A 27,953-nucleotide genomic window follows, 5' to 3' on the forward strand; every position below is an offset into this window, starting at 1 on the left:
TGATAGATAGATGAGAGAGAGAGAGAGAGAGAGAGAGAGAGAGAGAACAGTTTTTAAATCTGTTTTTAAATCTGGGTTGAAGGGGAAAGCACTCGGCAGCCCTGCTTCAGAGTGGACCCATTCTAGACACCCATGCCCATTTAATTGGCATGAAATTTCTCCTGTGCTATCCCTTCTTTCTGTGTACACGTGCCTCACACAATGTGGATTTAATTGCACAGGTGAGAAGGAAGGAAGGAAGGAAGGAAGGAAGGAAGGAAGGAAGGAAGGAAAGGCGGGGATAAACTTTAAATGGCCAGAAGAGTAGATTAGGAAGTTCAGGAAAACAGACAAATCAATGTGGGGATATGAGCTGGAAATAAATATACTTGGTGTTTATGTCTTTTTAAGTCTGTGTAAAACTATCATGCAAGTCTACAAATAAATCCAATGCAAATTTTAGGTAGGCGGCATCAGAAAAGGACATGGCAGAATGAATGAATTTTGTATTGCAAAAATGCATTGTGGATTTATGTATAGCTCCTATTTAAAATGCTTCTAAATTAAAGTATTTGTGTATGAAGTGCGTCTTAATCAAGGCATAGTGTTTTGTATTTGAAATGGATCGAGTTAAGTTTTGAATTATGTATCTGAATTGATCAGGCATAGTTATTTCATGGAAATGTAGGAAGCTGCCTTATACGAGGTCAGGCTGTTGTAAACAGAATCTTGAGGCCAATTTTGGAGGAAGAACTGGGCAGTATAGGAACCAGCATCAGCAGAAGTATCCTGCACTAGATGGTGGCTGCAGAGGGTCACAGCCTTTGCAGACCACCCCTTTGGTGTGCCAATTTTCAGGGGCAGACTTTGGTAATCTTTCATAATATGGCGCCCTGTGCGAGAATGAAAGAAAGGGAACTCACAAATATTTATCAGCCACTCAAAAACAAGGCAAGTGCAGTCCAGCCATGGGAATTTCACCGAAATTGTCCCTCCCCTTGGATAGTTTTCTAATGCAAATTCTTTTCTCATTCGTTGATGGAGAATGGGATGGGAAAACTCAGCACTAACCAGCAGCAAAATATATTCTTGTCTGTTTTTAGGTTCATATAATGAGGTTCACCAAATAATAAATGAGTGCAAGTCAGGTTATTCTGGACATGTTTCTGTTTAGAACAATAGCAAAAGCTAAACCTTCTCTTCCTCATTAGGGATGTTTGATTCCTGTCTTAAATTTACAACTGATTCATCTCTGTCAAACACGAGAGTTTCCTAGTGATATGGAAAGCATTCATTGCTTTTTAATTAACAAATATTTTCCTTTAGGGGTAACCTTAGGGGACACTACTGTAAGAGCGCTAATGTAAAATGAAGATTCATCTTCTGTATACATCTCAAAAAGTCACTTTGTTAATATTTTATGCCTTGGCAAATAGTGTACACAGAGCCAGTTTAAACTCACTTCGAGCTCCATTCTGCTCTTCTTTCCTTAAAGGTCAGGAGTTAGTCATGGGCTTCATCCATCATAAGCTGTTTCACATTAAGAAGTGTTGCACCTACAGCAATGCAATACAATCCCTTATTTGGCTGTGCTTTTTGTCTGAAAAACCCTTTTCCTTCCATGATGTCATTTAAGAATGAGGAAAGGAGATGGGGAAACTGCTTATAAGCCCAAAGACAACTTTCTCACAGCCTAAGTCAGCCCCAGTTCAATCACAAATCGGAACCAGCCACACAGCCAACACAGAGTGCAGAATAGATACCACCACTGACCTGTAGTCAGAAGACTATTCTAACCATGCACTACAGGTACACACAAATGGGCCAGAGCAGTGGTCCTCATTCTTTTCTTTTTGCAGACTACAGTGGTACCTCGGGTTACAGACGCTTCAGGTTACAGATGCTTCAGGTTACAGACTCCGCTAACCCAGAAATAGTACCTCGGGTTAAGAACTTTGCTTCAGGATGAGAACAGAAATCGCGTGGCGGCGGCAGTGGGAGGCCCCATTAGCTAAAGTGGTGCTTCAGGTTAAGAACAGTTTCAGGTTAAGAACGGACCTCCAGAACGAATTAAGTTCTTAACCTGAGGTACCACTGTACTTGAAAATTTCAAGGGGTGTCAATAGGCTACTTTGGTTTTTTTGAGTACATATGTAACTCATTGTTTAATAATGTTGTTTCTTCATCGGTGACATCATCATCAAAATCAGTGCTATATTATGAAAATAAGAAGGGCCCTTTTAACTGGTAATTTTTTCAGGGTGGAATCCACACATGTTACCTGAAGTTTTATGAGTCTCTCCCTGAAGCTGATACAGTTGTCTCCCCACCCTCTTCCCATGGCTCCTAGCCCTTCACCTTTCCACAAGCTCATAGGAGCTTATCATTTAATTCCAAAGCCCCACTACCAAGAGGAATGAGTCTGCTCCCCACCCCATTTCCCACCCCCAAGTTCTGCTTCTTTACAAGTTCAAGGCCAACCAGAGGAATATGACAGAGGCTATGGTCAGTTTGGACAGAACTGATAATAGAGTGGAGCCATAGTGTTGCTGAGCAAAAGCCTGGCTCCTGGCCACAGCCTTCTGAGAAAAATGCAAAGTGTCTCTTGTGTGCTTGGCATCCTGGATAACGTAGGATATTTTGGTTGGAAGCTGAAAGAAATCAGCTAGTTTACTTGTTGTCTGGAAGTTTTTTTGTGATAATGAATAGGCAACATTGCATTTTCTGGATATTTAAATTAATTGCCATGTGCAACTGGTTTCTGGGGGCCTTTTCAGTGACGGCACACCAGGCATGGAATGTCCTCCCCAGAGAGGCTTCCTTGGGCCCTTTCGGTGCCAGACGGAGACCTTTTCTACTTCCCCAGGTGTTTTGAGTTTGTCTTTTAGTTCTTTCAATGCAGTTTGATATGGTTTTCTCTCTCCTGTTTCTTTTTGTGATTTTTGTTTTGTTTTGTTTTGTTTTGCTTGCCTTTATAACATTGCATGGCTGGTAAACAGCCTTGTAGATGTTCGGTTACGCACGCTGCAAATAGATAAATGAAACCCAGCCCCAAACCACGGATGGTGATCTTGTAGCAAAGGGATGGAAAGGCTGGGATGTGTGTGGCAAGTGTCACTGGGAAAGAAAGGGGAGGCTGGCACTTGTCAAAGAAGAAAGAGTTGAGGAAACCTCTGTAAAAAGCAGAGATCGGCTCGGTTTCAAAGAGGGCAGCTTCACAGATTAAACCAATAATGTGTCCCTCGGCTTCATATAACAATAGCAGCCTGCTTTGTTTTAAGAACAAGTTAACTTTTCTATGATAGGGTGCTTATTAAGAGGTTTTTGTCCATTCTTCCTTTGTCTGCAGTGCTGAGCAGGCTGGGGGAGAGAAGGTCAAGTGGAGTTCTGGACAGAGCACATACAATGGTGCCTTGCAGAGAAAGCACGCTCCCGACATGAATAACCAGGAGATTAACAATTCATTTCGCTCCGGAGGAGAGATAGCTTGCATTAAAGGCACTATCATTTCTCATGACTTTCATACGGCACAGCCGCTGAGAGGCATTGAGACGCAACCCCTTTTATTTTGCACAAGATTGTTTCTAAAGCTACTGTGGTGATTGGCAGTCAGCAGAATATAATCGCAGTTGACATTTCAGGTCAATAGGAATCCAGGTCTGGAGCCAGCCATTTTGGAAGCAATCCAGTTTGTCGTTTCAGTTCTAATGAAGACGGCGCTGTGACACATTTTATGCAATAAAACCTCATGTAGATTTCTTGATATTTTTTTTTAAGAATGGATTTTCTCTGCAATGCTTTAAATGGCACTTTAAGTGTTCTGTGTTTAAAGTTCACGTGTTATTGTTTCGCTGAATCAAGCTAATAGCTTTCCTCCCACTCTGCTTAAAAATAATAGAGCAGTGCTGCAGTCGGGTTTTCTATCTTTGACTTGTATATACAAACTTTATGAAAATAAGTCCCACTTGTGGTCGGGATTACACGAGTTAGCCAGAAAGGGGAAGGGGAAGCAGCTGGAGGGCCTGATCCTGCCTTGTGATGGTAGTTAGACTGGATGATCCTTTGATTCCTTCCAGTTCTGTGATTGTGATGATGGATCTGTCTGCAGAGAAGCAGCAAACGTAATGAAACGGAAAATTATCTAGCTTTGAACACAAAAACAAACATGTCCAACCATTTCAAGGACTTCATAGGACCACAGAATTGTTGAGTCAGAAGGGACCCCATAGGGTCATCTAGTCCAGCCCCCTGCAATGCAGGAATTGCAGCTCATTTGTGATACTGTGCTTTGCTTCTCATTTGTTTTTAATCAGTATTTTCAAAAATTCCTTGCTGTCAGGCAATCTGAGACTTGGGAAATATGGTAATGCTACCCCTGTTTCCCTCTAACCTCTTCAGAAGAAATGCTTACCTTTTATTTTATTTCATGCGGGGGGTTTTACTAAATAATATATGGCGGTCACAAGCTCTGTTGCCAATTTTGCCTGCGAAGCATGAATGATAGTATGGCTATCAAAGCATTTCGATTAAGGATGGTATGGATTAATTCTTTTATATACCCAATTATGCCAGCTGTTTGTGCAACCAAAATCTACTATCGCAATGAGATGTCTGGTTCCTCTTCTCCTCCTTCCAGCTCCTCCACCTCCAATCTAGAGCAGATTTTGTGGGACATATCGGAGTTTTGCAGTGAGAAGGAGAGGAAGGAGAAAGCATGTTCCACAGGCAGGCACCCACTTGCATGACATTGTATCTCGCTCACTGTTTGCAGCAGGTGTTGCCATAGCCTGTTCTCCTTTCATGGAGAGCACGTGTTGCGGTGGGGGCCGCCAGGACACTCCAAGGTTGTGGGGCGGGCTAATGGATTGTTGGCCACTGATGCGATTGGGCTTCCCTTGTTGTTGGGAAGAAGTTAATGTTGTCATTTGTTGATTGACAGCCAGAAATGCTAAAACTCTTTGCACAAGGCTAGGGCTTCCTCTTTTCGCCCATGCATCAGGTTGCCCATCCCCCCCTATATTTAGGGTTGTTCGCTTTGACCTTGCTATGCCTGTCATGGGGTCGTCTGCTCTTGGGGCAGGGGCCCGGTAGGAATTTTGTCCATCTAGCTGATTGGCTGGGGCCATTTGGTTTTTGCCTACTGCGTAGCAAATCGTCACAACTTGTAAGGTTGTGGTTAGGCATTGGTTTATGGTTTGGTTGGTTGAGGGGCATGGATTGGCTGTGCCTGCCCCTCTAATGCTGCTGCTGCTGCAAGGGATTCCGTTAAAGGAATCAGGGGCTAACTATTGCTTGTCCACCCTGTCAAGGGGGCTCGGGCCACTGCAAGAGCTCCTGGCTGCATTTGGGGAGGGCTGAGGGCAGGTACCCTGCTCCGTCGTTACACCCCCAAGTGTATTCCCCTTTTCTGACTTTCGCGGGCGTGCGGAATGTCAGTCTGTCCCCCATGGTGGGGGCAGATAGTCGCAACCAATGCCTAAGCAACCACTCACATTTTTGTATTTTAATAAAGTTGTGGCCAAAATTATGCCAAAAACCTTAAAGAAAATTTTTGTGTGATGTGTGAGTTATTGGGGTTGCCCTGGGGACCTCGACACACAATTACAAGTTTGTAAGTTTATAAATTGCTTTTAACTACAGCATAACTTGATGGGCTAATAACTGACGACATGCAGAGGGCCGGGAGGCCAGCTGGCTAGCCCTGGCTGGGCCTTCTCCTTCCAGCCATCCCACTGCGAAGACCCATCGCCTCTGCTGCGACGTAAATCAGCGACCTGGGCTTAAAAGCCAGGGCACACTATCAGCAGATCAAACTGCACACACAGAATAGGTGTGAAGCTTGTGGAAGCATACTACAACTACGGATTTATTAATCATAAATCAGGACAAAGAAACATGTCGTCTCTCTTGTCTTCAGGAAAAGCAAAAGCTATAAACAAGCAAGCTGTGTGTGCTTGAATGTACACAGGCATGTGACACGCAACAGTTCCACACGTCTGCTCCTTAAGGTGGAATGGAAATATCAACATATGTTATTGAAAGGCTGATTAATAAGAATGTTGTCCGACCCTGAAAATGCCGGTTGCAGGAGGACTGAGATACAAGATTGTCTCTTATTTATATTGAGATGGGGGTGGGGGTTGAGATTGCATGAGTATTGCCTAGAAAGCTGCTGGGATTTGGGTCCTTTCTAGATCTTCAGGTGTCTGCAAATAAGGGTACCCATTTGCCCACCTACTTAAAAATGCACCACCAACGCATTGTGACGTCATGAGGTCACATTACAGGACGGGCGCCATTGGGCACCCATAACCTAGGGCCCAAGTCAGCGCCCCTGTCCTATGATATCTCACATGAAACAAACACACACACACACACACCAAGTGCATCATTTTTCAGCAGCAAAGAAAAGTCTCTATCAAACAGTGTTCTGGGCTGCTGTGACATCAGCAGCAAACAGACCAATACTCATTTTCTACCCTCCCCCCCATTTGCATGTTGGGATTTTTGTTTAAGGTTCAAAAATGGCAATCACATCTATTCTTCTTATAAATATAATCTCTTGTACAAGCTCAAGGGTCTTCCCTGGGGTGAGAGTTTCCACCTTTTGGTAAAATGATACACTCACAGGACTGAGAAAACATTACCCCTGATGGAGATAGAGTTATTAAAGTAAGGTGACTTTCTTGAAGCTGTATTCCAGAAATGGAGGCAATGAACCATTCATTATTATTTTTGTTCAATTCTGATTAACATTGTAAATTGTTTTAACTGATTTTTAATCTACTAATTGTCCTGGGAATGTATGGCAAAGGCAAGTAAGCAGTATCAACACCATCATCAAGATTCCCCGTGAGAGACTGTGCCCTTTGGGTTGCAAAAGGTTGTCTACCCCCCACTCCCCGTTTATTTTGTGTTGCATTCAGAGCACCAAAAAAATTACTTCATTTTTATACATTCTGTAAAACTACAGATTGCATGACTCTAGTTTCAAGTCTTATTTGTGTCTTGTACAAAACACTGATATTGATACAGATAGCTGTGCACTCCTTGAACTCCATTTTCCCCTCTATTTAATTCCACAGGCCAATTGGGAGTTGTAATATTTTCAAGAGTTTAGCTTACAAAAGATCTAAAAATAAACCAACTTCCATGAAAGGTTTGGCCTCTCAGTCTCCAATTTCAGAGAGAAGGATACGTCTGGTCTTGGCTTTAAGCTGCCAGGAGGTTCAGAGCTAATATAAAGGAGTCACATTAGATTGGGTTGGGAAAAGACGAGAAGATAAAGTGAATTCAGCTTGAGCTAACAAAGCTTCTATTGAAAGTTTTAGTTTCATCTTTCAAGGCAGTGGAGGAGAGGAAAGATGTATTTAGATACAAGAACCCATTTCCCCAAACAACAATTCTACTTTGACATCATTGCAGCTCCAGAGTACACCCACAACTTCTCTGCAAGTAGGAAAATACAACCTCTATATGTGTTTTAAGAGCACAGCCAATTAGCAAGTTTCCTTGATTTCAGCTGGATTTATAGACACACTTTTTGTGGTTAGATTTAAATATACCACGTTAAAACAGCCAGTTTGTTACAGACGTTCACCATCAATATAACTTTATTCACAAATATAATGCTCAATCCCTAGTTTTGAGAGCAGACTATCATTTTCAGAAATATAAACATTTAGATACATAAGTCATCCGTTCTAATGTCACTGAGAGCAAGAAGGCTGTCTTTGTGGTTTTTTGCATCCTGACAGCTTAAATTGGGTTGCGGAATAACTGGGTATAAAACACAATAGCAAACCTGTCACAAAAGCATGTTAATCACTGTGCAACTGATACTTGACATCCACTGGTGAAAGGCATTTTTTACAGTGTTTCATTAAAACTAAAAGGAGGATTAAGAGCCTACTCCTTGATTAATGTCTTCTATGACTGCAAGATGTGAGCTCTAGATATGACTGGAATATAGCGGATATGAAATTAAGTATCTGCCAGTGGAGCCTTCTAAACACATACATGAGTAAGCACTAAAATAATTAGTTAATTCATCAAAGTATGAGAATTCTTCTTAAAGCCATACCTGCGACACCACAATCTAACTTCCTCACCCACTGTGGAACCAATCTATCTTGTTGCATGACACAGAGTACAATTGGTACCCCACCACTACCCTCTCGCTAAGGTCAACACCTTAAAAATAGACGTGTTCATCCACTTTGAACAAAGCCAGCTACGAAGCTGAAGCATGACATTTTGAAGATATTTGGGTCTCCTCCAAAAAGAAGTGGGTTTTGTCCAAAGCAAAGTAGGCTCTTCCCAAGGTTTCAGAAAAGTGTTGAGGAGGAGGTTCTGGTCAATACCTGAAGCTCCTGTAAGCTCTCCATAAAAGGAAAATGCCAGGCAGAAGGAAAGGAGAAGGGTGTCGTTGTATCTTCCAACCACAAGATAACCTTATCAGGGCTCTCCAATCACTACATTTGGGAGGAACAGTGAAGAAAAACAACAAAAAATATTCCCGGGTTTCCAATACCCTTTTTCAAATTGCGTCTCCCACGAGCAACAACATTGTGGCGGCTATGTTTGGGTTGTGTGACCTTATTGCAATCCAGGCCAGTCCTAACCTAAAGCCCATCCTAAAATGCAATCCCTTGTATCCAAAGTCTTGTGTCTTCTTGCTACTCTTTGTGTTTTCTTTGAATCAGTTATCAGGTATGTCATTTCCCTTGGCTTGGCCCCCACCCCCCTTTTGAGCCTTACTTGATAGTGGCGGGGATTACATTTATATCCCACTTTTCCTCCAAGGAGTAAAGATGTGACATACCTGGTTCTCCCCCTCTCATTTTTAATCTCACAACAACCCTGTGGGGTAGGTTCAGTTGCAAAATGTTGACTGGTCCATTACCACCCAGTAAACTTCATGGCTGAGGTAGGATTTGTTCTTAACGGGATACTATTTCCACTTAAGAACACAACTCTGCCACTCTCCAAGTCTATGGTCTCTTTAACATATTCTGGAAGGTCGCATGTGATTCCCCCTACCCAATATCATAAACTATAATAATCAGAGGTTAAGGACACATTTATTATTTTGCAAAGCTCTTTAAAATGTTAATCACTGTACACACACACACACACACACACACCATTAGCCACTGCAAAAACTACCTTCAAAATACAAGGTTCCAGGTTTTGTAGAGTGGTGGCACTGAAGTGAGAAAACTAATCACTTTGGTACCAGAAATGGAACATCCTAGGTGCTCAGTGCTCAGTCACAGATTATTTCATGCTGTTTCTCCAACTCTGCATTGCAGTGACCTAATGGGTGAAAAGAGAGAGGAGACAAATTGGAAAGAGAGGAGGTCAAGCAGGCTGAACACTGTCAGAAAAAGAAAGAGTATGACAAAATAGTCTGTTTACCCCAGCTATTTATTTCCTATTTCCATCGCTACGATTCTTCTCTGGTCACCACCCAGAAAATAAAACAGGGCTGCAAAGTGTTTTCAAGCAGCAAAAGAAAAAGCAGCCTAAACTGGTACAAAATTATCTAGACACAAACATTATGAATGTTTTAAAGGGTTGGAAAAGAACACCGTGGTCAATCTTAAAGTGGGAGATCCATTTAATGTTTTATATGCTCTAAACCTCCATCTGTTGATGTAGTCACTATGCTCATACTGATGCAGAGGGGTTAAGGAAGGTCTCCACCAGCTATTACAGAAGATAATTGTGCATAACTTTTCCCCCCAGACTCACATCCTATATATGACTAGTGAATACTCTCCCAGTGCCTATCCTTGTATAGTTAAAATAACTTCTAATATATTTAAATAATTTTTCATGGGTGGTCTTGATTTTTTTTAGGAGAGTTGTACAAGGTCCCCGCCACTTCACTTCGGAGCACACTCAGTATTGGCCCCCTATCCACTTCTGATCATTTTGGGAGGCCCTTTCATCCAAAGCAAAACTGAGAAGAATAAAGTGTCTGTGATCCCTTTGACTTGCATTGGGAAACCAAAACAGCCAGAGCTTTCTGGTTTCTTCAAACAGGTGCATGGAACCTGCAGGTATAGTAGCCCCACAAGAGAGGAATAACCATACCAAATTCCAGGCTGGTACAGCCAGGGGTTTCTGTCCTCCCTACCTTTACCACTTGTTGTTGTTGTTGTTGTTGTTGTTTTCCAAAAGTAAAATGTCCATAACTTTCAGGTTCAGTGGTTCACAAAGGTACATGAAACCTGCAGACATAGCAAAGCGTTCTCACAAATATTGGCACAGGGGAGAAGTGACACAGCCTATGCAACTAAGAACTGAAGCCTAATAAGTGTGAGTGATTAAGAGGTATAAGTCGGTATTAAGGCACAGACAAGGGGCAGCACACTATTTTATTTTTATAATTTATAAGTAGAGGCTGTGTTGAATTGGGAAGGATGGGAAAAGATAGAAAAACAAACAGGTAATCTGCCTATAGCATGAAGGATAAGTGACCAGGATTGATTGGGAGAGGATACAGCTGTGAATATAATGTAAAACCCAAGACTATGGCCCAAAAATGGAGGTGGGGCAAGGAAGGTGACACTGCCTAAGTAACTAGTCTAATTAAACACTGATTCAGTCTGAATACACCCACCTCTCCTCAGTATTCAAATACAAAGTGGCCGGACAAAGTGGTTGCCTAGCCCTAGATTTTAGCAATTATTTTAGCAATTCACATTCTTTAAAGAAACCTCAAATTCTTCTTTCTTTGCCTCCCTTATTGCCTGCTTCCATTTCTTTTGCCAGAGTTCCTTTTTATTCTCCTCTTTTGGACAAGACTTCCATTTTCTGAAAAACATCTTCTTGCATCTAATAGCTTCTTCCTTGAGTCGCTCATTAACCAAGCTGACATCCTCTTGGCCTGTTCAGCAGCCTCCATTCTAGCTGAGCTTCTATTATTGTGATTTTGAATAGCCTCCGAGCTATTCTGGAGAGATTTGACCCTCTTGACTTCCCCTTTCAACTTCCCACAGTTCCAGTCTACTACTTTTCCTACAGTTACAATCAACTGTAGCCATATTTGAGCATTATTTACTCCTGTGTACAGCAACTCAAGAGGAAGGAGTGGGACCACAGCAAGTGGGCCAAGGAGAATGGAATGGAGCTTGGAATTGGGTATGGCTGGCTAGCTGGCACCCTGTACAGATGCAATCAGTACATTATTATTATTTTGCAGGTACGATATGTATGATTGTTATTTTTCATTTATGATTAAATTTTTCATTTATGATTGCTGATTTAGGTGTAAACCTCGCAAAAGATAATAGATTTTAAGAAGTTATGTTCCAGACAATTATCATATGTGCCCAGAATGGAAACCCAAGTGCAAATAAAATTTAAACAAAAATGTAAGCAGGCTCTTTGTATCACTCCTGTCATGTGGAACTCTTAGCCCACCCTGGTCCAGCACTCACATGCCTTTGTGGTATGGAGAGGCCAAGGCCAGAGTAAGAAGGAGTTGCTGGTTATGCATTTGCATCCCTTCAAAATGTTATCCAAACAAACCCATCTCATGCTACCTGCTCTTTATTTCCTCTCTTCGCTGTGTGAGAGGAGACAGAAATCAGCACTGTGAAAAAGAGATGGAAATGGCCTCAACCATTTTGTGCAACTGGCAAGATGTGCATTATGAAAAACAAATGTGATCTATGTTCTTAATTGCTGTTTGTGGTCCTTGAGAGTTGTCTTTCTCGCACAAATAAGACCCGGAAACACCAAAATCTCATTTCTTTGTCTATAAAGGAGATGGGCAAGCTGATCTTGCAGGCCACAGTTGCACCAACAGCCACTCCTTCAGGGATAGTGCAGGTGTCTTAAACATAGACACAAGTTTCAGAGCTGGTTCCAGGTTTTTGCACATCTTTGGGCCAGATGCTTCTGGTATGGTCTTTTCCTTAAGTGAGCCACTAACCTCCTCCTTCTCCTTGCCACTGCCCATTTGCTTGTCTCTGAGCCCAAGCTGCACCACCTCAGAGGGAGAAGACAAGGCATCAGGAGGTTAGAACTCCTTCTCCTCACTCTTTTCATTGCTTTCAGTGAAATGCGAATGTACACCTGAATTTTGCGGCCTTGTTGATCTCTGTATTTAATTTTGTAATTGTTTTGAAAATTATATAGCAAAAAACCAATAAACCAAACTAATTCTCTTTCTCTTTCTCTCTTGCATATTCTTCCAAAGCAATCATATGAAATAAAAGATGCTACATTGAAAGTGATTGCAAGTCTTCATTTGCATCTGAAGTTGAGCAGAAGGACAGCAGATCTTTAAAGTGCTTTTGAAAACTTGATCATTTCCATTCATTGTGATTCACTTCAGAACTTCATCAGACCAGCTATGCAAATAGCAGCACAGCCAAACAACCCACAAACTGCAGCACCCAAGTGCATTTCAGCTAGTAATGTTTTCACCTCTCAACCGCCGTAGATGGTTACAGCATGGGGAATGGGAGGGACTTCTGTTTTCCTATAGACGGCATACATTTATCATCTGATTAAAAACATTTATTTATCTCTCTAGAAAAACATCCATCTCCTAACAAGCAGAGACATTTATAAATAACTTATGGTGCTCCAGCCGACTACTAAACATAATGATTTAGGATGAAAGAAGAAGCCTCTCTGATCATTGTCCTTTAGAGTTCCAAAGCCCATTTTTCATGTTGATCTGCTGTCGTTGATAAGTGATTGCCTGATGGTATATTGCATTTCCTCTGCCGTGCTAAGTTGTTTGCAAAAGGAACAAAGGACAACTTGTCACATCAAAGAAAGGACTGGAGCCCACTAGGAGGTGAAGCAAGAGTTTATACTCCCTTGCCCTGAGTTTTGACAGTTAATTAGTTCTCATCCAATTTATGTTCTTGTGACAGGTAGGCTAGGGTCAACAGAAAAAAACCTTCAAGGTTAGACCTGTGCAAAGTATACCTAAACGTCGCAGGTTTTTTCCTCCATCAGGATTGATGAAATAACTACCTAGTTTATTATTACCTGGTATGAAAAGAACATTCAGATCTCCCTCTATACATGACAGAAAGGTTTGTTTACACAATCAGGTGTGGTTATAAAGGCAGCTACTTGGAGATTGACAATCTCAAGCAAAACAGTTTGCTTCAGACTTGTTTACCTATACAGCGGTACCTTGCTTCTCAAACTTAATCCTTTCCAGAAGTCCATTTCAAAACCAAAGCGTTTCAAAACGAAGGCGCGCTTTCCCATAGAAAGTAATGCAAAATGGATTAATCCATTCCAGACTTTTAAAAACAACCCCTAAAACAGCTATTTATCATGAATTTTACTAACAAGACCATTGATCCATAAAATGAAAGCAATAATCAATGTACTGTACTATAAAATAAATAAATCAGTATTGTAGATGATGAAAATTAAAATTAATTTTTTTTCTTACCTGTATTGATGATAGTCATTGTTTGGATGGGAGGCTTTTATCCATTTCTGCAGTCACACAATCAATCAATCAGTAGCTGAACTCAGTTCCACACAGTCACAAAAACAAATTAACCGAAAAAGCCTCAAAAAAGCAAAATAAATAGCAAAAACAAAAGCACCAAGCTTAATCTGTTCTGGAAGTCTGTTTGACTTCTGAAATGTTCGAAAACCAAGGTGCAGCTTCTGATTGGTGCAGGTGCCCTGGAAACAATAGCCGACAGCTGCATCGGATATTCGGCGTCCAAAAAAAGTTCACAAACCAGAACGCTTACTTCTGGGTTTTCACTGTTTGGGAACCAAAGCGTTTGAGAACCAAGGTACCACTATATTGTGTGCTGGTGCCTCATATGCCAAGGTGGCAAGGAAGGACCGGGTGGACTGAACGGGGGGAGCCTGGATTGGAGGAGGGAAAGTTCCACCTGTGCACCCCAACTTCAATCATTTGGAAAGGGTGAACAGGGATGTCAGCTCTGCCCTCTGACCTTCCTGTGAAGTGGAGATGCTCAGGGGAGGCTGGAGAGAGCTTTGATGAGCTGAGGAGGGTGGCAGAAACTGAGCAAGAGCCTGAACAGGGGGGTGCAGTCTTGTTGCCTCAAAGCAAGGGCCATCACCAGAGGTGGAAGCAGACCCACCCATCCCAATTAGCAATCCCAAAATTCCCACAAGGCAAGAGAGTCTTACAAGTGAGTGTATCGCTCCTTGTCTGTAAAAGCTTAGTGGGTGAGGTGGGAAATATTTCTGTCCCATTAGGGATTTTCTTGGCCTGCTGTGGAACTCCTGAATTATGACTCTTGAGCACAGAGTCTGCTGTCAAGCTTGTGCTTTTATTTGCCTGAATAAAGATATATTTCCTACTTCCAGGTAAGAACCTCTGTGGGTGTTGGGCTGGAGCCAGGAAAAGATCACAACTGGGTGGGTAGACGCCTATCAGGTGCATCTATCACATGCAATTAGCACAACTACCGCGACAAGCAAGCTAGCAACCTATGAAGTAGAAAAGACCCAGGCAATTGGCCTCTCCTGAATAGTAGTTTTATTTATTTATTGTATTATTACATTTCTATCCCAGCTTTCTTCCAGTGTGCTCAAGGAGGCATATGCGGTTCTTGCCATCTCATTTTTATCCTCACCCAAAACTCTGTGAGAAAGCGACTGGTCAAAAGTCATCCAGTGCGCTTCCTGGCTAGGTCAAGATTTGAACCCTGGCCTCCAAGTCCAACAATCTATCCACTACACTACACACACTTCCAGAAATGCAGGATTACACACACACATTTAACAAACCAAAAAACTATCTAAGCCCCTACTCAGCCTAGTGACCTACCTAGGAACAACTAGCCTACACCAAATTTGGGGCTCATCCAGACTTCCCTTTGTCCCACTGTTTCTCCCATTTGTCCCATGATTGCCCCAACTGATGTTTGTTCCGATTCAGCAGCAAATCACTGGTTTTCCTGGGGAAAGCAGCATAACAAAAGAAAATCCTCTCGGACCCCCATGCCTAGAAATCATGGGACAAACAAAAGTGTGGAGCTTGGTTGGGTTTGTTCCCCTCTCAGATTCCAGTACAATTTCACCTCGGCTGATAAGTCTCATTTTATATCCTTGTTTAAATGGGTGATTTACACAGCCATTGGTTAGCACCTCTTACTTTTATTAAAAACAGAGGTTTTTCTTACAACAGCTTTGAGAAGCACATCCCCACACAGCGAATGCTCATTGGTCACATGCTGGGAATTTGATGGAGAGCCAGGGACTGTTTCTCGCTGAAGAAATAAGCTATTTGCACTCATGATGGGTTACATTCTACTACTGTTCAGAAGTGGACTTTATGACAACCTGAAATCAACTCCAAAATAAAATATTTCCCCAGTGGCATGATGTATTTCAATGCTTGGCATCCATGTACCAAGATGGCAGCTTGGTGATAATTACAGGAAGGCTTCACGCAAATGCTGCAACATTCATTGTGACACTTTTGATCTCTATCAGGTGTTAGATTTCATCTCTTTCTTTCATCATCCACATTCTATAATTGGTTAATGGCTTCTGGTCTCTCTGCCTGCTTCTTATTTAAATTGTCTAATGCAGTGCTCTGACCCTCCCTCACTTCCCCCCATACAACTTAGCTCTTTTTGGCTTGTTAATTTCAGTAACCACCTTCCTCTAAAGGCAGTATGTAATGAGATGTGGTTCATTATTATTCAGCTCTTTGTGAGGAAATTTAGGGCACATTCAGGCCACTCTAATTTAGGGAATCAGGTGCACTATATCAGATCAGATCATCCCCAGCAAATAAACTGGTGGGCTGCTTCAAACTGTACTGGTCTCCAGCACAATCCAAGTTACCTGTTCACTCAGAAGACGTTTAATCTTTTTCAGTCAAATCTGGTGGTGGCTGGACCTCCTTGACAATTGTTTCCACTTACACATATGGTTGTCTTCACACTCTCATTTACTCTACATTCAGCCTATGTACACACAATGTTATGTACACACAATGTTAGCCACAATCCATATCTATCCTGTATCTACCCTCCTGGGGATTTTAAATACATTTTGATGTGTGTGTGTGTCCCCCAAAAAAACTACCTTCTATCAAGAAGAACACCCTGGCTGCATTTTAAGTCTATGTTGCATTTGATAGTGATGTGGTGACCGTTCCCAGTCGACTTGTGGGGACTTCATTCATCATATTTTCTTAGGAAAAGTTTTGTATATTAGGAATGTCTAAGGGACTCACTATGGGTAATGAAAAGGGTTAGCTGCATTTAAATTGCCTTGACAGTGTGTACAAGGTATCGGGGGACAGCAAATGGTTGGTGGTCAGTGGAACTGTCAGCTACATGTTAACAGGGGAGCTTTGAGAAATGAGGTCCTGGTCATTTATACAGAGAAATCTGTTAGCTTTTATTGGTTAAGCAAGTGGACATTCTGCCTCACCCACACATAGCCTAATTGTTATGGCTTAATGAGGGCGGAAAATTCTATTCGATTGGCAGGAGAGGAGACCCTGGTGGAGCATTAAAAACAAATCTCTACCTGCAGGAGAGGGAGTCTGCGAGTGCCTGAAGGTGGGCAAAGAAGAGGGTAGAAGATTAGCTGAATGCAAACCTGGAAGCTGAAGCCAGGTGAGGGGCGTCATAGACTGATGAAAAGTCAAAGATATGACATCACTGGTTAGAGCAGCAGAACAATGGGAAAGAGGAGGATTCTCATGAGAGGCTTTGGGGAGAGCTCAGAAGCCAGAAGCCGGCATAGAGCCCTGAGTTCCCAAGGCAGCAGAGAATTGCTGGACCAGAGAGGGAACTTCGGCAGGAGTTCTGAATCTGGGTGTCTCTTAGGGTTGCCACCTGTCCTGTACCGTACAAATTTGTCCTGTATTTCAGGTCCCCTCTCTCTCTCTCTCTCTCTCTCTCTCTCTCTCTCTCACACACACACACACATACACACACACACACACACACACACACACACACACACGTTAGGGATGGTCACCAAATGCATGTCTTTGAAAGGCTGTGTGAAAGGTCATGTATTGAAGCTCTGGGTAACCAAGCACAAACAGATTTACAAATTCATGTGTATGTGTATGTGTATGCGTGTGCACATGTGTGCGTATGTGTGTGACAAATTCCAGAGGGGCACTTCAGCACCAGATGGCAATAAATCTCCCCCAACTACCCTGCCCTGCCCTGTATTTTTCCAGAACAAAGGTGGCAGCCTCTACTCCAGAGGCAAGTGGCCAACTAGAAGACTTTGGGTATAGTCCTCATTGCTTGGATTGGTGGCAGTTAACTGGAGTGGAATGGCACAAGCTGGGTAATGGGCAATTGGTTCTGGATGGGGGAAGAATTGAACTTTATATCAGTGGCTATTAACCCTGATGACTATGTTCTACCCCCACTGTCAGAGGTGGTATCCTCTTTAATGCCACATGCTGGACACCACAGGAGGGAAGAGTGCTGTTGCACTCCAGGGTCCTTCTTGCAAGCTTCACATAGGCATCTGGTTGGCCTCTGGGGAAACAGGCTGCTGGCCAAATGCTCTTCTTGCGCCCTTTTAAGCAACAGTTACCTGGTATAGTAACTATTTTTATTTAAAGGAACAGCAGCCAAATAAGTTTTATGTAAAGTAACCCTTAAAGCTAGCATTACCATTTGTTTCATTTATTTTTATCTTAAAACAAAATTGCTTTAAATTAGTCACTCTAAAAATGTGTCTGGATTGTGTCTGGATTGTTTTTACCCTTACAACACAGTTACTGTGTGGTGTAGTGGTTAAGAGTGGTAGTCTGCTAATCTGGGGAACCGGGTTCGCGTCTCCGCTCCTCCACTTGCAGCTGCTGGGTGACCTTGGGCCAGTCATACTTCCTTGAAGTCTCTCAGCCTCACTCACCTCACAGAGTGTTTGTTGTGGGGGAGGAAGGGAAAGGAGAATGTTAGCCGCTTTGAGACTCCTTAAAGGGAGTGAAAGGCGGGATATCAAATCCAAACTCTTCTTCTTCTTCTTCTTACTGGTGGGTGAATCAAGCTTAATAATTCAATAGTAATTTAAATACAGTCGTACCTTGGAAGTCGAACGAAATCTGTTCCAGAAGTCTGTTTGACTTCCGAAACATTCGAAAACCAAAGCTTCTGATTGGCTGCAGAAAGCTCCTGCTTCCAATCAGAAACTGTGGAAGTCCCGTCGGACGTTCTACTTCCAAAAGAACATTCGCAAACTGGAACAATCACTTTCGGATTTGCGGCATTCGGGAGCCAAAACGTCTGAGTTCTAGGGTGTTCGACAACCAAGGTACGACTGTATACATATGTTGGCAGAGAGGATACTGCTCTAGTTCTGCAGACTCAGTAAGTGCCTAGACACTTAAGGAATGCTACTGGTTTGAAGATGATGAAGCTGGAAAGATCCTCGGATACTGCTGCCCAACAACAATATAGAGGACATCCAAATTTTAGTGGTTTTCTAACAAGCTGATGTTTCCTGCTGTCGAATGTACTAAAACACAACATTGCTCCAGCAGCATTCTTTTCACATTTCTGATTCCTTTGTCTACACGTCCATCAGCGATGGGAGTTGCTGAATAAAAGCAACAACTCTGATCTCCAAGCCTAGCCAGCTAGACAACACTTGACACATCTGCCTGCTAAGTGCTGCTGATGGATTTGAAAGGTGACAGGATTGTGTGACGCTTCTTTATTGTGCTCTTTAAGCTTTGGCTGAGATGCTCTGGGTGGATGAGCATTCTTCGGTGAGAAGGGTCTACTTTTTAAAAGCCCAAACAACAAAACATTACATTAAATCGTGCAACAGATTAAGAGTGCCTTCGGGTGCTGTAAAAATGAACAGCATCTTACAATTCCATTGGAAGAAAGTCAACTGCACTTACTCTATTCACATTTTCCATTCCGCCCCCCAAAAGAAAAAAAAAACCCTCACCGTTTAACACCACTGTTATCATAAGAGCTTCTTCTCTGGCAAAGCTCAAGCTACCTGCAGAGATTCAACTCTCCTTGTCCTCTCTGATGAGAAACCCTGGGGGAGCCACCTACATTTGCCCTCTCCTCCTGCACATTCCAGTCTTTCAGCAATACAGCTCCATATAACGTTGCCAGATACTTAGGAAAGTAAATGAGAAGTTAAAGCATGCTAGCTGCATCCCTAGTCACCCCCCTGCAGTTCTTTGCAGAGAGCATGCCATATTAAAACAACGCCTGAGGCATTTAATAACTTTGATCAATGCTGAGCCTTTACCACCCTTTTGTTCCCAGTTATGACCTGCTTTCTACTACTAGCTAAACACACTTATATACTCTCAGCCTTTCTGGTTGCTCCTTTGGGGGGGGGGGCTTCACGTGTTCATGTTGGCCAGTAGCTCAGCTCAGGTCCAGGCTGTTATTGAAAAAGAAAGAGCCTTGTCACCAATGGTTAATTTAAAAAAAAACAAAAACAACAAGGTGTATCCAAAGGCCTTTTATTTCAAATGTGTTGGAACTAGGAATGGGAAAATATGTCAATTTCAGTTTCTTCCAGTTTCTATTCTCCACATTTCCATTTCCATTTGAGAGAGATTTTTGCAAGGCAATTTTCCCTAATATAATGCATTTTGTATATTATTTACATGAATATATGCACACTGAGATCTCTTGATACAGGGTGATTAAATAAATAAATAAATAAATGCACACTTTGACTTCTGGCAACTTTGGAGGTCTAACAGAAGCTCTTTTCGCCCCTGGGGTATTTATATGGTTTCATCCCTGTGTGGAATCTTTGATGTGCAATAAGGTTTGACTTCCAGTTGAAGCTTCTCCCACATCATTCACATTTATGGGGTCTCTCTCTAGTGGGAATTCTGTGTGCCAGGTTCTGCTAGTGTATGCAGTTTTGTACACAACACTTGACCAGGGGGCTGCATTGCAAAATTCAGGAAAGTACAAATTTTGAATGTTGTCTGTGTTTTGGTTCACGTATTGTTTCAGAAAGTGTGAACTAGGTAAGTTTTCCTTTAAATGCAACTTGAACTGACTTTCTCCCCCATACCTGGTAGGAACCAAAGGTGGTTACGCTGCTGTGAAGGAGTAATGCTTCACACACGCTTGGATACCTCTTTTCTTTATCATCCATTTGTGTGTTCCATGGTGAGTCCTCTGTTCAAGGCAGGTTCAGGGTCTGAGCTTTGGAGAGCTGTGGTTGAAATTCAGCTTGTCTCTGAGCCAGTCTTCAGAGCTGAATGTGCTGCCTGGTTCAACCTAAATAAATTTGTAGACAGCTTCCTTTCTCCCAATTCCTAAAAAGTGATTTGGATTGTAGAATCATTACAGAGTTGTGTTTCTCAGAAAAGTCCAGGAAGTGCCAGGGAATTTCTTTCATGCTACCTGGAAAGCTGGGATCTGATGATGGCACAAGGCAGCTATTTGTGTCCCTCAGAGATTTCAGGACTTGCAAGTGAGAACTGCACGTTTAACCCCCAACTCATTATAAAACCCATCAGATAGCCAGTAGACATCATTATCAGCCATCACCAACCTCACAAGGCTGTTGTGAGGCTGAATAATTGATTTTCCATTGCAGAAGAATAAGACGACAGACATAACTCATAACTAAATGAATTCATGTTGTGAGGGTTAAAAAAAAATGAGTTGACCTGTGGCATTTATTATCAACATATTTATAAAATACAATGTCAAAGCAATGCAGGGCAATCTAATAACCAAAGCAAAATAAAACTAGTGTGAAGGTAAAGACCCTCAGTTTGCTTTACCCATTTTCATAAAAATTCAGACCAACAGCTTCACAAGCCTGTACCTGATTTCCAGATTCAACACACACACACACAAACACACACACCCTGCATTATAAATACAGTCAAGGTCAAGCACTACAAATAGAGCAAATAATTAGGGAGCAACTTTGTGCTCTAGTGCAAACAGATCAGAGCATGGAATATATTCTCCTTTAGGGAAAGAAGCTAAATTGCATGTAGAAAACCAACCAGTCATCTTTATTGGATTGTATATGCACACCTTCCAAAGCTCAGGAAACTCCCAGCTGAGGCAGTGCGGTGCAAGCACATTAGCAGCGCACATTTGTGGTTTTGGCAGCAATGTTCCTCTTAATTATTCATTCAGGAAGCACAGATGTGAGTGAGGAGTGCTTTACAAACTTGAATGGCAACATTAGTGTACACAGCTTTCTGTGCCCTCTTCCTGCCCCCCAGCCTTACCAGCAGAGAGCTAGGATTTCTTCAGGAACTTCATTTTGATGTAAATTTTACCATGATACCAGTCGCCCTCTCCCAACATCTTCTGCTAAGCTATAAGGAAGCTGCATTTACACCCCCATTAGATTCTCACTCATAACTTAAAGCTATCCCAGCCACATTGCTGCCCCAGAATGGATGCTAGTGTCTCTGACAGGTTTATGAGGGACCAGTGCTCTTCCCTCTACAGCTTATCATGTATCTCAAACCACTTGGTATGTTGCAATGGCAGCAGTAGTTGAAGAAAATGACTAGCAGTGCAGCCCTGATGGTGAACCTGTGGCCCTCCTGGTCTTGTTGCCTCCAACTCCCATCAGCCTCCGCCAGCACTGCCAGCAGCCAGGGGTGATGGGAGCCAAAATTATCTAAAGTTCCTCAGGTTCCCCATTCCTACTGTGCATGTATATGCAGAAGTTGATAAGCAGGTCTAGGATAGCCTCAGAGTGTAACCCTATGCCCCCTTCCCTAGCAGAAATCCCAACTGAACTCAGTCAGGCTTGCTTCTGAGTGTCCTCCAAGGCTGCAAACAGGGGTGGACTTCAGTAATATAATGCTCTGAGGAGGACAAAATTCAATGGACCCCCCCAGTTTTCTTTCTTACTTATTTTTACAAGAATTCCTTTTGGTACAGTTGCATTCTTAATGGAACTTCTCAGTAGGTACCCATATAAATTGCTTTTGTTTTGTTTTGTTTTGTTTTGTTTTGTTTTGTTTTGTTTTGTTTTGTTTTGTTTTGTTTTGTATGTTGTGTTGTGTTTGTTCATTTTAGGTTTATTTTAATTATTTTGCACTCCCTCAGTTTGGCATCCTGTGCAGGGGAACTGCCTGCACCACCCTAAATCTGATGCTGCTGTAAACATATATGCACTTACCTGGGAGTAAGTGTAATTGATCTCAGTGGGACTTATATGATTTGAGTAGGTATGCATAGGATTATAGACAATAATCTGCCGTCTCACCCCACTTTTGCTGTGGTGACTAATTGTGTAAGTGCCTATTGACTCTTAATGGTGGATTGTAACAACACAATACTATCAAACCATACGAGTGGAAGATTTTAGCAAGTTACTGGAGCTAAGAAAGGACTAGAATGGTTAGTAGGTTGGCTCAAAGAATCTTGGCACATTAACTATCAAATGAGGCTAGTATCCAATGCCCACCACTAGCCAGCTTTGTCTCCCAGTCAGAATCTAGATTAATTGCCAACTCTCATTGTTGCAGATGAATCAGCAAGGGATACACTCTGGACATGCTCAGTGGCAGTGTTACTGCTCTTTGTCTTTGTTTGGATTGGAGAGGGAATGTTTTGATACATCTCTAGCAAAAGGAATTCTACACTTGAGTACAGGCACTCTGGCCAATTTCAGTATTTGAAATCAGATGTCAGACAACTCAGCCGCGTGCCACAATGTGTTAGTGCATGTTACCAGAAATGGCCGAAGATTATTCCTACATTTGTGGGCGAGTGGGAGCACACAAACACACACACAAAAGCCCAGCAGAAAAGAATTTTAAAAATGCAAAGCCAGTGTTAAATATGGATGCTCTCTGAATGGTGTTCAGCAGGAAGGCAAAGAGTCTCACAGAAAACAAGAGTAAAATCTCTTTGCGCTGTTATGAACGACCAATGTTTTTAACATTTTTAAACCCTTTATCTAGCATTAAATGAAATTTAAGCAAATATTCTTCAGTGCTATAATAGCTGGAACAAAACCCATTAGCCAAGCTAAATGAATTCTGCTTCCAGGCATTGTGATACATTATCAGTTACTTCCTTCATCCCAGGGGAAATATTTCACTATAGCTGTCAGTCAATTGCATGAATGCTTCGACTTGTACCAACTGCATCACATATATTGATTTTTGACGAATGACGTCTCTCTTTCTGGGCTATTATGGTTTTGTTTCCAAACCTTATTTAATTGTTTGACTTTTTTTTCCCCCAAGAAAAAAAAGGCAAAATGTTTATTCTCCAAAGGCTGTAAACAGAGATCTCGGGTCTAGTTACTATGACAACCCCACTTGATACAGCAAGCCTAGATTATCTCTAATGACAGACATGAAGTTTAAATTGCATATTCTGAACAAACAGTGCACTGTTGACCTTTTATTGAAAAATGGAATACAGCATGATTAACATAATGTGGCTGATAAAAAAAGTTGTACAATAACGTGCTTTGATCATTACCTGCAATACTAATCTTTAGCAACTTGTTCATCTGTACATAAAACTCTTAAAAAAATCAATTTCAGTACCATTTTCAAATCTTGGTAGTAATGTAATTTTGCAAAATAGACTTTAAGAAGCACTTGTGGCTCTTGCACTTCCACCTCCATTGTTTCTTTCAACAGGGGAATAAAAATAGATGTGGAAATATAGCTATTTTGGATGAGGATGAGGATTATGACGATGGTTAAGATAAAGAAGAAGAAAGTGTGAAAACTTCTTATGTTTATATCTCTGATGGTTAGAGGAAGTGCAGGTTTTCTTTTTGTCAAGTGCCATCACTTGAAATATGCTTGCTTCAGTAAGATGAGAATTTGCATTGTTATTGTGTCAGCTTCATCCATCAAATCTGTAATGGTGTTTGAGTGATTTATTTCAGAAGTCCCTTTCTGAATCAACTCACTGCTGACAAAGTGGAGATTTTAAGATGGCACTACCAAGAGTTTGTGGAATGAAAATTTCAGAGGTATTCACAATCTGAAATGTGGCCACGAACCACATGCCACCAAGCTAAGTTCCGGAATGCATCTACCATTAAAATGCTTGCCATCTTTTTACCATTGATGTTTCTCATTGTCATACACTCCTAGGTGGAGCACTCCTGTGCCTTTCTTAGCCCATGTGATTTTTTGTAAAAAAAAAAAATCATCAGAAATAATCCCTTGAGTCAAATCTGTTCTCTCAATAAGGTTTCACCTAGTCCCAGGGTTGCCAGCTGAGATCAGAAGTGGAGAGCTAGAAAAACATACTGAAGTTTATGGCACAGTGGAGAAGGGGGTCTTACTGGGCAACATAGTAGCCTTGGGCAAACAGAGAAAACAGTTGTGGAAATGTCCCATTTTTAGAAGGTCAGAAAGTGCTTTGGTCCATCACCAGCCCCACTATTCAGCTCTCTGACAGTACTAATTCCAACAGAAGCCCTTTCACAGACCTAAAGAAGTTTTCTGTCCCGTACAGTGGTAGTTCAGGTTACAAAAACTTCGGGTTACAGACTCCACTAACCTCAGGTTAGTACCTCAGGTTAAGAAGTTTGCCCCAGGTTGAGAACAGAAATTGTGCGGCGGCAGCAGGAGGCCCCATTAGCTAAAGTGGTACCTCAAGTTAAGAATGGTTTCAGGTTAAGAACGGACCTCAGGAACGAATTAAGTTCATAACCAGAGGTACCACAGTATAAGCAACTCTTCTTCCCTTGTCTCTTAATCAGAAGATAGTATGCTGTTAAACTACACAGCACCTATCATAGTTGCAAATTTCATCAGGTAAATACATTAGCAGATACATTAGCACTCAGAGTTGTGTCTGCAGTGTTTTTTCAGAATGTTAATACATAGAAAAGCTGGCACACACATGAAGGTTTCTATTACACTAATAAGAGCTACATTGCCTTAAGGGGATAACAAAGCGCTGAAGTGTTTTGATTTTCCTAACTCTGTGGCATACCTTTAATTTCATTCCTTCAGCATTCATAAAACAACAACTGGAAACATTTGTGGCACCTAATGAGATGTCATCTGCATTTTGTTTTCATTTTAATTCCATCAGTGTAACTGCCTAGAGGATGTGGGCTCATGCAATGCTAAATTAAAATACAGCTTCAGGAGAATGGCTAAAGCATTTGGAAACCAACATCATGTTCTGGTCATAGGCTGTGTACACGCTAACCCATTTGTAGCACAAAAGTGTGCAATCCATGAATTGTTCGTGTTCATCCTCAACTTGCTGCTTTCTAGGTCCTGCCATCCATAAATGAAGCATCATCTGTAGAAACTGCTTCACTGCCCTTATACTTTGTTCTGACTTTGATTGTCCCTTTAGCCTGCAGAATTTATTAACCTTGCAACAGGTCTTATTGAACGACAGTGATAACATTTTCTTTCTACACCTGATTGTCTCATTACCATGTGAATGCATTTTTGTTGTCTCACCAGAAAGACCAGGACAATAGGAAAATTCAACAAGGTTATACCTAGAAACCTAACCTAGAAGCCTAGTTAAGCAAGTTTTTCTCCTTCCAGTAAACTAAAGTGTTGAGAGTCCAAATTCACAACAATAATGACCCCCTTTTTTTTTACACAATATCTTGTCCTTCAGGAAGTCAGACAGCTGATCCTCCTTTGGTTTGAAAAAATGTCTTTGACTCTAGACAAGTGCTCACTTAATTTGCTGTGTGTTTATTCTTAGAGATGTAACTAGGTTTATAAATATCAGAAAGTTAAGACAAGATTTAGTTGCAAGAAACTGAGATCTGTTTTTACCTTGAACGATCAAGACCTATTTAACACTGCCTACACACAACTCAGGTTTTCTGTAAGACTGACAAGCTAATCACAGAACTAATCTAAACAATCAGTGATACCACAGAAGCTGGAGGCTTGTCTAGCCATTACAGAGACTGCCACAATGGCTCATGACAAGGAGTCCCTAATATAATCGCAATTTTCACTACACAGTTGCATACTTCCCATGCCTTTCTCAGAAGAGTTATTCCGCTTCTGAGTGTTTTCACAGATTATCACATAGCAAGGCTACTCATGAACAAAGGGTCTGTGAAGAGACAGTCACATTCCCTAAAACAACCCCAGGTTCCACACATAGGTTGGCTGTGCAAATCTGTTTGCCGGTCCCTGTACTGATGTGGCCAGCAATACTGGCATAAGGTTTGGAGCACACAATACAATTGTATGACAGGCATGCAGGTGATTCCATCTCAGTCTACAGTGTGTAAAGACAATTGCCACATGGAGCTTGGCTGTCCAGTTTTGATAGTCAAGCTCTTTCTGGCAGGGTTCATGGATGAAGTGGAAGCATGGAGAATCCATGGCTGATCCCCACAATTTTGTGGGCATCACTTACCATGGAGAAAACATTTTTGGCAACATTTCCATGACAACTGTAACATGTCTCTGGCCCTTGGTTTTATATTGAGTAAGGAGGTGGGTAATGCAGGGAAGGATTTGGACAGAGAAGTCGGAGGAACATTTATATTTTTGTTATCTGTGGATTTATCAAAGCAATCAAGCAGTCATTCACCATACACACACACACACACACACACACACACACACACACACAAAAGCCCCCCTATGGTATCTTTACCCTACATCAGTTATCATCTCAGCTGTTCATCCCAAACCCTAAGGCTTGCTTTGTGCTTCAGATTTTACTCACAAGGGCATGGTCCTTGTATAAGAAATGGAAACGCAAGTCTCCTTTTGGTTACAGGTATTTTGAATGCAGAGAATTCAACCAAACACATTCCTCTGACTATTCATAAATCACAAGATAGTAATAGAAGAAAAACTAGTGGGATCAGGCCCATGGCTCTTCTCACAGTGGCTGACCAGATTCCTATGGGATGCTTACAAGTGGGATCTGAGAACAACAGCCTCCCCTCCTGCAGTTTCCAACAGAATGCATGTATCTACTCAACCCACTGAGTGCAGCAGAAGATGGACCAGACTCCAAGAAGACTGAAATCTTATTCCCTCTATAGATTTAGGAGCACTCCGCTCAATTTTATTATTACCCAGCCTGTGAAAAGCAAAGGAGACACTCCCAAGCTGCCTGGCATGATAAGAATGTCAGGCAAAGGTGTCTGTAAACTTCTGCTGACCGTCGACATCAGCCAGGTCAAGAGCTCTTTCATTAACTCTAATGGTTTGCATATTAGAACTCCACATAACAGAATCTTATTGACTACCAGGGTCAGGAAGTTCACAAGATGTCTTGGTTGCTTCAACAATGTGTTGGTGATTCTTTCTGACATGAAGCCTTTGCTAATGAAGCACTGTTAGTACGAGGCTTCAGAATCAAGACAACAGTGTGTATGGATTCAGACAGCCCATTATGTAGTCGAACAACCTGGGATTATTTAAATAATTAGAAGTCTCTTCTATTATTTGTGGGAACAACCATAGTGAAATACTAAGCGGAGGGGGCTGGATGGCCACCTATCAGGAATGCTGTAGCTGTAGATGACTTTTTTAGTTCCTTCCAAATCTCATGACTCTGTAGTTCATCTGGATGGTCAAAAGAGCAAAAGCACATAATTAGATATTTGACTTAACATTAGTGTTACTCACCTACAGACCGACCGGCACACTGCTACAGAAGAGTTTGTGTAGATTTAACTAGTCAGGCAAGACATCCTAGAAGTCACACGAGTTGACAGTGAGTTCGGCATTGTCCCCTGGTTCCCTGCAACAGGGAAGGTAAATGATTAGAGATGGCCAAAAAAAATCCATTAAACAAATTGCGTAAAGTTTTTAAAAAATGTAGTTGAAAAATGCCCGGTTGATATCACAGGAGGGCAGATGCAGAAACAGGATAACGAGGCAGGACAGATCATCAAGGCTTAGCTGCAGTTCTACTGTAAGCATCCAAACCTGGCTGTCTTTGAGCAAAATCTGATCCCTCCGATGGGTGCACAGTTTCCAAGGATGTGCAGCAGCTCTGTGTGTACCCTAACATATGAGGCAAATTGGAGTGATTCAGGGAAGGTTC

General features: G+C 41.9%; 1 long non-coding RNA gene across 1 annotated transcript; it reads right to left on the minus strand.

The window, feature by feature from the left end:
• Positions 1–5,967: 5,967 nt before the first annotated feature.
• On the minus strand, positions 5,968–27,953 carry LOC114596718 (uncharacterized). Its single transcript, XR_003706614.2, has 3 exons — positions 27,533–27,953; positions 9,148–9,297; positions 5,968–8,453 (listed from the first exon to the last, which is right to left on the minus strand). It is a non-coding gene; the product is annotated as an uncharacterized LOC114596718 (long non-coding RNA).

This window comes from Podarcis muralis, chromosome 6, assembly GCF_964188315.1.
Source record: "Podarcis muralis chromosome 6, rPodMur119.hap1.1, whole genome shotgun sequence".
Classification (NCBI taxonomy): Eukaryota; Metazoa; Chordata; class Lepidosauria; order Squamata; family Lacertidae; genus Podarcis; species Podarcis muralis.